The sequence below is a fragment of the Callithrix jacchus genome, chromosome 13 (genome assembly GCF_049354715.1).
Source record: "Callithrix jacchus isolate 240 chromosome 13, calJac240_pri, whole genome shotgun sequence".
Taxonomy (NCBI): Eukaryota; Metazoa; Chordata; class Mammalia; order Primates; family Cebidae; genus Callithrix; species Callithrix jacchus.
Genome location: NC_133514.1, coordinates 43571412 through 43581699, shown reverse-complemented (window position 1 = coordinate 43581699; position 10288 = coordinate 43571412). Strand labels below are relative to the sequence as shown.

Here is a 10288-nt window from a genome sequence, read left to right as displayed (position 1 = left end):
GATAGCAAAAGGCCCATGAACGCATGACTAGCTCCACAGAAAAGCTGAATTGTTTTTCCAGAGTTGCAGCACTCCCTCATTCCTCCCACCCTCGTCGTCAGCTGTCACACCTCCCCGACCCACTCTCTGGGGACACGGAGAATCATCAGAGCTCGAACTTGGCTCTCCGCTGTCCGGACCTTCTCTGCCCCGCACCTCCGGCTAAGCTAAGGACGCTGCAGATAGATCGTTTAGGTTGTACACTAATGAACATGATGACATGTTCTACATCTGTCTGTCTATAGTTAATATTTTATATGTATGTACAGGCTGTTGTGTGCTTTCTGTTTCTTGCAATAAAAAAAATGTTTGGAGTGTATATTTTGCCATTTTCATGTTGTATCACTTAGTTTTTCTTAGTTTTTTTTTTTTTCTGCCTGATTTATGGCTTCCAAAAACGCATTAGCAACATGCAAAGCTTATATTAAAGTTTGATGCTTTCTCCAAGTTCAAACACATCATATAAAAAAGCTTTCCAGAGACCACTGATGCAGCTTTATTATTTAGTCTTGCTTTATTTGGCATTTTGAGCTCCTTCTTTTGTTTACATCTGTACTATAAAGTGAAACCTGAAACTGGGGCCCCCTATGGTCTGTCTCAGTGATTTGGATTTTATATAAATTGATGACATTGTTTTCAAAGTTTAATGAGATCTTCCACTTCTGTCTAGTTAGCACAGATGTCCAAATTAAAATATTTCCTTCTTTCTCATAAGATACTAAAATGCCATGTTAATTGTAGGCTATTGAAAGTTGTAGCTTATCAGAGGTAACTCCCCTTAACCAGGATAACACCTTAATTTTTGTAATCACAGATTAACTTTAATTTGTGATACCATTTTAACTTTGAGCTCTTAAGTAAAAAGTAGCAGCATTCCTAAGTTGTGGGTGAAGTATCTGTTTCATAATACAGGTCTGTCATAATTGAGTTCTGTAAATGTAATGGTTCTCTAAACATTTTAATGCCTAGGCTTGATACTGTATACAATGCAAGATGTCTAAAATCTTCATTTAGAATTCAAGGATATTGCTTGCTATTTCACTTTATATACTTTTTAACTATTGATCTTTGTATATGAGGCATTTCACTAACCTTGGATCATTAGATCTTAAACATGATAATACAGAGTATCTGAACATTGGACTTGTTCTTTAGAGTATATGGCCTTTACTTCTTGTGGAACTAAATGCAGTGATTTTATGATCCAAAAAAAAAGATGCATGAACACTTCTGGGTGGGCAACAAGCTGTACTGTGAGAAGCAGGCCGGCCAGCGCTAATCCGCACCCACCCCCCTCAGCTCATGGGCCTGAGCCCACCACACCCTCAGCCTGCTGCACTGCTGGGCCAGGGTCATGTCCATACAAGTTGGCATGGCAGGGGCAATTGTGGGCATCTGCTCTTACGTGAGCTAAGTTTGGGGACCTGAGGCCCCTTTGTCTTCACTGGGTGGGCCAAGGTCTGGGACCTGTCTTGGGCTGCGGGAGCCTCATCCTCACCCTGCCAGGACTCTATCCCCTGCAGGACTGGCACTGTGCTAGTCTGAGGTGGCTGCTGCCTTTGATCAACCTTTGTATGCCAGGATCTAAGCAGGGTGGAACACAGAAGTGGGAAGGAGAGAGGTGGGCCAGGGGCTGATGGTGTCACTGTGTAAAGTTTTTGACATATAAGCTCTATAAAGGTATGAATATGGACAAAAAAAAAAATAGTAAATCAGATTCTTGAGGAATCTATTTTAGTTGGTGTTATCTCCTTTAGCAAAAATGTATTTGCACAGTACTAACCTTTGATAATACACATGCACACACATGCACACACACACACACACATAGCTGTCTCAAAGTTAGAAGACAATTTCACAAACTGGAGAAAAAACACAAAGAAAAAGATAAAAGTCAATAATTAAGGAAAAATAACAATGGAATATTTGGAAGAGGTTGTGAAGGTTTAAAAAAGACATTGGCCGGGCATGGTGGCTCATGCCTGTAAGCCTAGCACTTTGGGAGGCCGAAGCGGGTGCACCATCTGAGGTCAGGATGGCACCCCATCTCTACTAAAAAAAATACAAAAATTAGTAGGGTGTGGTGGTGGGCACCTATAATCCCAGCTACTCAGAGGCTGAGGCAGGAGAATTGCTTGAACATGGAGAACGGAGGTTGCAGTGAGCCGAGATCACACCACTTCACTCCAGCATGGGTGAAAAGCAAAACTCCATCTCGAAAAAATAAAAAGACATAAACATAGGAAATGATAATCTTGCTAGTAATTAAATTTGTATTAATGAAAGAAATTGCATTTCTGCCTATCAAATTTATAAAGATTAAAAATATCCAGTATTATATTAATAATCCCATTTGTGAAGATGAGGGATGTTGGTGTTGGGAATCTCAGTCGGTCCCACCTTTCTGAAGGGCAGCCTGGCTTCACAGGTCGAAGGCTATGAAATGTGCATGCATTGAAATGTGGCGACACCAAGTGTCAGAATGTCTCTATGTAAGTACCTGTACCAGTGGACAAAAATAATACTGAAATGCTGGAAACAATGTAAATCTTCAATTTTATGAAATTGGTTTAATATATTACAAAATATTAATCAATATAACACTAAACAGTAAAGCATTCGAAAGAAAACATATGTATTGAAATAGAAATCTGACTAAACTATTTTAGCACATAAAAAAGTAGAATACCCAGGTGTTGTGGCTCACGCCTGCAATCTCACTACTTTGGGAAGCTGAGGTGGGCGGATCACTTGAAACCAGGAGTTCGAGACCAGCCTGGGCAACATGGCAAAGCCCCGTCTCTACTGAAAATACAAATAAAACAAATCAAAACAAAACAAGCTTGGTGTGATGGCACGTGCCTGTAGTTCCAGCTACTCAGGAGGTTCAGGTGGGAGGATCACCTGTGCCCAGGAGACTGAGGTTGCAGCGAGCCATGATCACACCACTGCACTCCAGCCTGGGTGACAGAGGGAGATCCTGTCTCAAAAAACTAGAATAAGAACATCACTGATAATATGACCCCAATTCTGCTTTAAAAAACTATATATATAAAATAAACATAGAAATATAGTTTATATATGTGGTTTTCATATAAATATATATCACTTGTATATAAATATATATGTTCATAAATATATATATATATATTTGCAGATATATAAAAGTAATGAAATCTGAAAGGATCAATCTATACCCCTCTGTTAACAGTAATATGCCTTAGGGGTGGGACTTTAATTTTCAACTAAAATAAATAAACAATATTTAAAAAATAATTGTCATACATCATTTTATAATCAGAAAAGAAAATAAATATGTTGACTTATTTTTTGTGTTGGCCAAAGGCTGACCTCTCTGAAAGGAGCTTTTGAATAATTTAGATCTTTCCCTACTCAGCAAGAATTTAGGGCTTTAAAACATTTACTTGATTGCATAATTTCCATGAACACCTGAGGGCAGTCTCCTGGGATGACAGCTGAACAGGGAGCTTCCTTCCTGATTTTCCCTAATGGACTCAAGAAGTCAGGAGAAGCCCCAGACTGTGGATTGGAGGTTGTCCTGCCTGAGTTGCCCAGTAAACACTTCCCAAGGGCCAGGAAATCAGCTTCACGAGGGATGTTCTGCACTGGCAGAGGTATGGCTAAAACCCAGGGGCTGTTCTCTCATTCGGTCCTTCATTTATCCATCCCAGGTACACTGAGTGCCTATGACGCAGAAGAGGACTTGAAGTGTGAGTGCCGCAGGAGGATCACAGTGGATTAATAGAATCCCACTGCTCCAGGCTCCTCAAGGAGAGTGGGAGGCTCTTGGTACGTGGGACACACACACACACCACAAAACAGAATGGGGACGGGGGCATGGGGAGGGAGTGGCCAATTCTGGCTGTGGAGCCACAGATCTTGGTGGCCTTCGTGGTGCATGTGCTGTCTGACTGGATCCGTGAGTGATGAATGAGCTTCTCCAGAAAAAGGAAGAGGAGAGCAGACATCCATTTCTGGAAGGATGGACAGCTTTGAAAAAATACAGCTAGGGGCCTGGGCATCCAGGAAAATGGTGCTAATGGCGCGGCTCTCATGGCCTGAGCTGCCAGACCTTGTCTTCCTACAAACTCTGGTACCGATACCTGAAGGCACGTCGGGCACAGGTGAAGCATCGCTGTGTGACCGACCCCGCCTATGAAAATGTCAACAACTGTCATGAGAGGGTCTTTGTGTTCATGCACAGGATGCCCCGTCTGTGGCTAGATTACTGCCAGTTCCTGATGGACCAGGGGCGTGTCACACACACCTGCCGCACCTTCGACCGTGCCTTCCGGGCGCTGCCCATCACACAGCACTCTCGAATTTGGCCCCTGTATCTGCGCTTCCTGCGCTCACATCCACTGCCCGAGACAGCTGTGTGTGGCTACCGGCGCTTCCTCAAGGTGAGTCCTGAGAGTGCAGAGGAGTACATTGAGTACCTCAAGTGAAGTGACTGGCTGGATGAAGTCGCACAGTGCCTGGCCACAGTGGTGAACGACGAGAGTTTCGTGTCCAAGGCCGGCAAGTCCAACTACCAGCTGTGACACGAGCTGTGCGACCTCATCTCCCAGAACCCGGACAAGGTCCAGTCCCTCAACGTGGACGCCATCATCCGTGGGGGTCTCAGCCGCTTCACTGACCAACTGGGCAAGGTCTGGTGTTCACTCGCCGACTACTACATCCGCAGCGGCCACTTTGAGAAGGCTTGGGATGTGTATGAGGAAGCCATCCGGACGGTGATGACCGTGCGGGACTTCACACAGGTGTTTGACAGGTACGCCCCGTTCAAGGAGAGCATGATCACTGCAAAGATGGAGACCGCCTCAGAGCTGGGACACGAGGAGGACGATGTGGATCTGGAGCTGCGCCTAGCCCGCTTTGAGCAGCTCATCAGCAGGCGGCCCCTGCTCCTCAACAGCGTCCTGCTGCACCAGAACCCACACCACGTGCATGAGTGGCATAAGCGTGTCGCCCTGCACCAGGGCCGCCCCCGGGAGATCATCAACACCTACACAGAGGCTGTGCAGACGGTGGACCCCTTCCAGGCCACAGGCAAGCCTCACACTCTGTGGGTGGCATTTGCCAAGTTTTATGAGGACAATGGGCAGCTAGATGATGCCCGTGTCATCCTGAAGAAGGCCACCAAGGTGAACTTCAAGTAGGTGGATAACCTGGCAAGCTATGGTGTCAGTGCCGGGGAGCTGGAGCTCCGGCACGAGAACTATGACGAGGCCCTGCTGCTGCTGCAGAAGTCCACGGTGCTGCCTGCCTGCCGGGCCGAGTACTTTGACGGCTCAGAGCCCGTGCAGAACTGCGTGTACAAGTCACTGAAGGTGTGGTTCATGCTCGCCGACCTGGAGGAGAGCCTCAGCACCTTCCAGTTCACCAAGGCCATGTACGATCGCATCCTGGACCTGTGCATCGTGACACCCCAGATCGTTATCAACTAAGCCGTGTTCCTGGAGGAGCACAAGTACTTCGAGGAGAGCTTCAAGGCATAGGAGCATGGCATCTCGCTGTTCAAGTGGCCCAACGTGTCGGACATCTGGAGCACCTACCTGAGCAAATTCATCGACCGCTACGGGGGCCGCAAGCTGGAGCGGGCACGGGACCTGTTTGAACAGGCTCTGGACGGCTGCCCACCAAAATATGCCAAGGCTGGAGGAGGAGTAGGGCCTGGCTTGGCACGCCATGGCTGTGTACGAGTGCGCCACCAGGACCGTGGAGCCTGTGCAGCAGTACGACATGTTCCACATCTACATCAAGTGGGCGGCTGAGATCTACGGGGTCACCCACACCCGAGGCATCTACCAGAAGGCCATCGAGGTGCTGTCCAATGAGCATGCACGTGAGATGTGCCTGTGGTTTGCAGACATGGTGTGCAAGCTGGGGGAGATCGACTGCGCCCAGGCCATCTACAGCTTCTGCTCCCAGATTGCGAGCCCCGGATGACCGGGGCATTCTGGCAGACATGGAAGAACTTTGAGGTCCGGCACGGCAACGAGGACACCATCAAGGAGATGCTGTGCATCTGGCAGAGCGTGCAGGCCACATACAACACGCAGGTCAACTTCATGGCCTCACAAATGCTCAAGGTCTCGGGCAGCGCCACGGGCACCATGTCCGACCTGGCCCCTGGGCAGAGCGGCATGGATGACATGAAGCTGTTGGAACAGCGCACAGAACAGCTGGCAGCTGAGGCGGAGTGAGACCAGCCCCTGCGTGCCCAGAGCAAATCCTGTTCCTGAGGAGCGACGCCTCCAGGGAGGAGCTGGCAGAGCTGGTGCAGCAGGTCAACCCCCAGGAGATCCAGCTGGGCTAGGATGAGGATGAGGACTTGATGGACCTGGAGCCCAACGAGGTCCGGCTAGAGCAGCAGAGCGTGTCAGCTGCCGTGTTCGGGAGCCTGAGAGAAGACTGACCCGTCCCTCCTCCCTTCCCCTAGTACAGCCGTGTTTATTTAAAAAAAAAAAAAAAAAATACAGCTAGGAAGAATGCTCCCGGGAGCAAGGAGGATCAGGTTTGACATGATTATGATTCACCTGGGTGAATGCCCGGAGCTGAGTCCAGAAAGACTGAGACTAGAATGAGATAGTACAGGCCTGTGAAGGGCCCCCTTATGAAAAGTCCCCTCCATGGGACCTTGGATTCCTTCAACCCTACCTGTTCAGATGTTTCTTCCTCATGGGAAGCAGAAGAGACTGATTCACAGATCGTGACCAGTGTCTTGGGTTCTTAATCCAGATGAATCCAGGGAGTTTGTGTCCCTAGCCAACAGACGTGGAAGGCCAGCCTACTCCAGCTGCAGGTGAAGATGGCGTAGGGAGATGGTGCTGAACCAGGATGCAAGATGCCTCTGCAGGTGTCCAGCTGGCTTAGTCATCATGCTGGATTCCTTCTATGTTTCTATAAAATATTAGGAACACCCTGCTCTTCAGTGTCCCACATAAGGGAAGAGAAATGTGATAAGATGTACCCAAGGGCTCACCATTTCTGTCCTAGGCGAAAGAATACATCAAGTCAGAGCCTTCGCCTCACTTCCAGCACCCTCCTCAGGGCAGCCTCCTGGAGCAACTCAGCTGTAATTCACAGAGTTCCTCCCCACTGAATGATTAAGCAACACCCACCCCAGGGGTTAGGTTATTTTGAGTAGTTTGAGACTTGCATCTTCACAAAGGGGCATAAAATGATAGACCTCCAGCCTCCACTGGGAATGAAGGAGAATAAAATGTTTTAGCTTGTCTCTTCTCTTGCTATCCTGCAATTTTCAATTACTTTCAAACAAAAATAATCAGTAAGGCAGGCAAGCCCTAGTTTGGCAGACCTTAGAAGGGACAATGGGCATTTTGAATAAGAAGTTTAGGTTTTAGGAGAAAATGCACCATCAAAGATGTATAGATGGGCCCAAGTTCAGATCCTTACCTAAGAAAGGCAATTCTGGTAGCACAATTTCTAGGCTGAATAGAAGAAAACAGACTTGGAACAAGGGTCAGGAGGCAGGGGCATGGAGCCAAGGGGGAGCTGATAAAAGAGTGAACTCATTCTGAAACCACAGGGGAGGGACAGAGATGAAGCCACCAGTGGCAGGCAGGGCGGAATCACAGCATCCGGATGTGGTGAGCGAGCAGGTCAAATATAATTCAGTCATTTCCAGCCTGAGTGAAGGGAAGAAGTTGGTGCTATTAATCAAATTCTAAAAGGAAATTTAAGAGAGGAAGCAGGGTTGGAGAGAAAGAAAGGAAAATTCCTCTGAGGTATGATTACTGTAGACGGAAAGCGCCCAAAAGTCTACCCTTGCGTGACCCTTGGTTTCTATGTCCAAGGCATTTAAAAGTCAACTGCAAGAAGTAATTCAAGTAAAAGAGGAAGGTTGAAAATATCCTCCCCACACTCAGAGTACTGCATTTTCCAGGGCAGAGAGAGATTTCTTGTTTCAGGTGTAGTTCTCTGAGCAAAACAAAAGACTAAGGCTTATCAGTCCTTTACACCTTAGTATAAATGAGTTTGCAAGCCAAGGTTCTGGAAACAGGGTGAAGATGCTGTCAGAAAGTCAAGCATGGTGGCTGTGAGAGGGAACAAGTGCAGAAAGAGGATGCAGATGGCAAATTCCTCACCTTAGGACAGTGTTCAGAGCCAGATCTGCCCAGCAAACTGCCCCCATTCCCAGCCAGAGGATGGGTTTCTGCTATTCCTGTCTCTAACTTCATCAAAATCACTGCAAAGGTAAGACGCTAGGGACATTTGCTGTTTTGTGTTGCTCATCACTCAGTTCCCCTCTCAAGGAAACAAAAACGGGCCACTCAGTGTATGCCTTACTGAACACTCAGTAATAAAATGCACATGGTTTTTATTTCATCCTCTAGCACTGATTTCTTAGTGCTCAGCTGAGCATCCCTCAGCTTCCCTGACACAGCGCACTCCTAGTTTTCCTCCTGTCCTCTGCCTGCTTCTTGCAGGTCTCCTTGGTGGTCTCGCCATCTTCGCAGCCAGTAGGTTTCCAGGCTCACTTTCTTCTCTCTTCAAGCTCTCTTGGTAGATGTTCTCGACTGCAGAGCTCACACAGAGATTTCTCCCTCCTACTCAGAGCCTCCCCTCTGACCTCCGCAGAGGAATGGCCACTCCTGGTTAACATCCTTTTCTTTTCTTTCTTTTCTTCTTTTCCCTTCCCTTCCCCTTCCCCTTTCCTTTTTTCCTTCCTTTCTTTTTTTCTTCCTTCCTTCCATCTTTCCCTCCCTCCTTCCCTCCCTTCCTTCCTTTCCTTCCTTCCTTTATTTTTTTTTCAAGACTTTGTCACCCAGGCTGAGTGCAGTGGCACAATCTCAGTTCACTGCAACCTCCACCTCCTGGGTTCAAGCAATTCTCCTGCCTCAGCCTCCCGAGTAGCTGGGACTATAGGCACATATCACCACGCCCAGCTAATTTTTGTATTTTTAGTAGAGACGAGGTTTCACCATGTTGGCCAGGCTAATCTCAAACTCTTGACCTCAAGTGCTCCAGCCGCCCTGGCCTCCCAAAGTGCTGGGATTACAGGTGTGAGTCACTGCGCCTGGCCACATCACCTCTTTCTTCAATGTCTTAACCACTCCTCAAAGTCAGCATGTCTGAACGAAGTTGTTTAGACTAAACCTGGTCCTCTTCTAGAGTTTTCTCTCATGAACATCTTCTGTATCTATTGCCATGCAATCAATCCAACCAAACCTTAATGCTTTAAAATAACAATCATTTATCTAGTCCACCTGATTCAGGCAGGGGGCAGCTGAGTGGATCCTCTGGTCTGAACAGGCTCCGCAGCCCTCAGTGCTTGTGTCTGCTGTTTGGTTGGCTGGAAGTGGCTGGTTTTGAAGTTTATGGTGGGTGTCCACGCCTCTTCACATGTTCTCTCCTCCTCCAGGAGATGGACCCAGATTGGTGGACGGAGTTCAAAGCAGTAGGAGTCTAAGTGCAATGCACACACATTTCTTGTCTCCTCCACTGGCCAAGCACATTCCCTGGTGAAGCCCTGAGTCAGGTTGGGAGAATAATATCAAAGTGCATGGATCTAAGGAAGTATTAGGTTGGTGCAAAAGTAACTGCGGTTTTTGCAATTACTTTTGTTTATTTAGTATTTATTTATTTATTTATTTATTTATTTTGAGATGGAGTCTAGCTCTGTCACCCACTCTGGAATGTGGTGGTGTGATCTTCGCTCATTGCAACCTCCATTTCCCCGTTCAAGCAATTCTCCTGCCTCAGCCTCCAGAGTAGCTGGGATTGCAGGCGCCTACCACCATGCCCAGCTAATTTTTGTACTTTTTAGTAGAGATGGGGTTTCACTATATTGGACTGGCTGGTCTTGAACTCCTGACCTGCTGATCCACCCATCTAGGCCTCCCAGAGTGCTGGGATGGCCAGGCATGGTGGCTTACACTTACTTTAAATAGAAAGAACCAGGACCAGGTACAATCAGTGGCCTATCACTGAAAATGATGACTTTAAATGCTCTCTTATCTGTCCCTTTCTCCTAATCTCCACCTCTTGTCCAATCTCCAGTCATGTCTCCCTGGACCTCCACAAATAGGCTTTAACAGACCTGCCTGCTCTGCCTCCGGGACGTCCTTTAATTTTGTCTCCATATTGCAACAGTACGCTTTTCCAAATCCAAGTCTCATCATTTCAGTCCACCAGCTTAAAACATGTTAATGTCCTCTCATCACTTAAAGACAAAAAATTCTTTAAAGGCTTTCAAATA

At 47.2% G+C, this 10288-nt stretch overlaps 5 pseudogenes across 4 annotated transcripts in view; 1 reads left to right on the top strand and 4 right to left on the bottom strand.

Annotated features, from left to right (window-relative positions):
• The window catches only part of LOC144578979 (zinc finger protein 362 pseudogene), a 156882-nt pseudogene that overhangs the window by 27568 nt on the left and 119026 nt on the right, over positions 1-10288 (bottom strand). The gene's annotated exons all lie outside the window — the stretch shown is intronic.
• LOC144578978 (cytochrome P450 3A21 pseudogene) overlaps positions 1-10288 on the bottom strand; it is a 153425-nt pseudogene that overhangs the window by 24111 nt on the left and 119026 nt on the right. The window lies entirely within an intron of this gene.
• Positions 1-10288, bottom strand: part of LOC144578981 (speedy protein C pseudogene) — a 153425-nt pseudogene that overhangs the window by 24111 nt on the left and 119026 nt on the right. The window lies entirely within an intron of this gene.
• LOC144578980 (5'-nucleotidase domain-containing protein 2 pseudogene) overlaps positions 1-10288 on the bottom strand; it is a 141954-nt pseudogene that overhangs the window by 12640 nt on the left and 119026 nt on the right. The gene's annotated exons all lie outside the window — the stretch shown is intronic.
• Positions 24-6508, top strand: LOC100408576 (pre-mRNA-splicing factor SYF1 pseudogene; annotated as a pseudogene).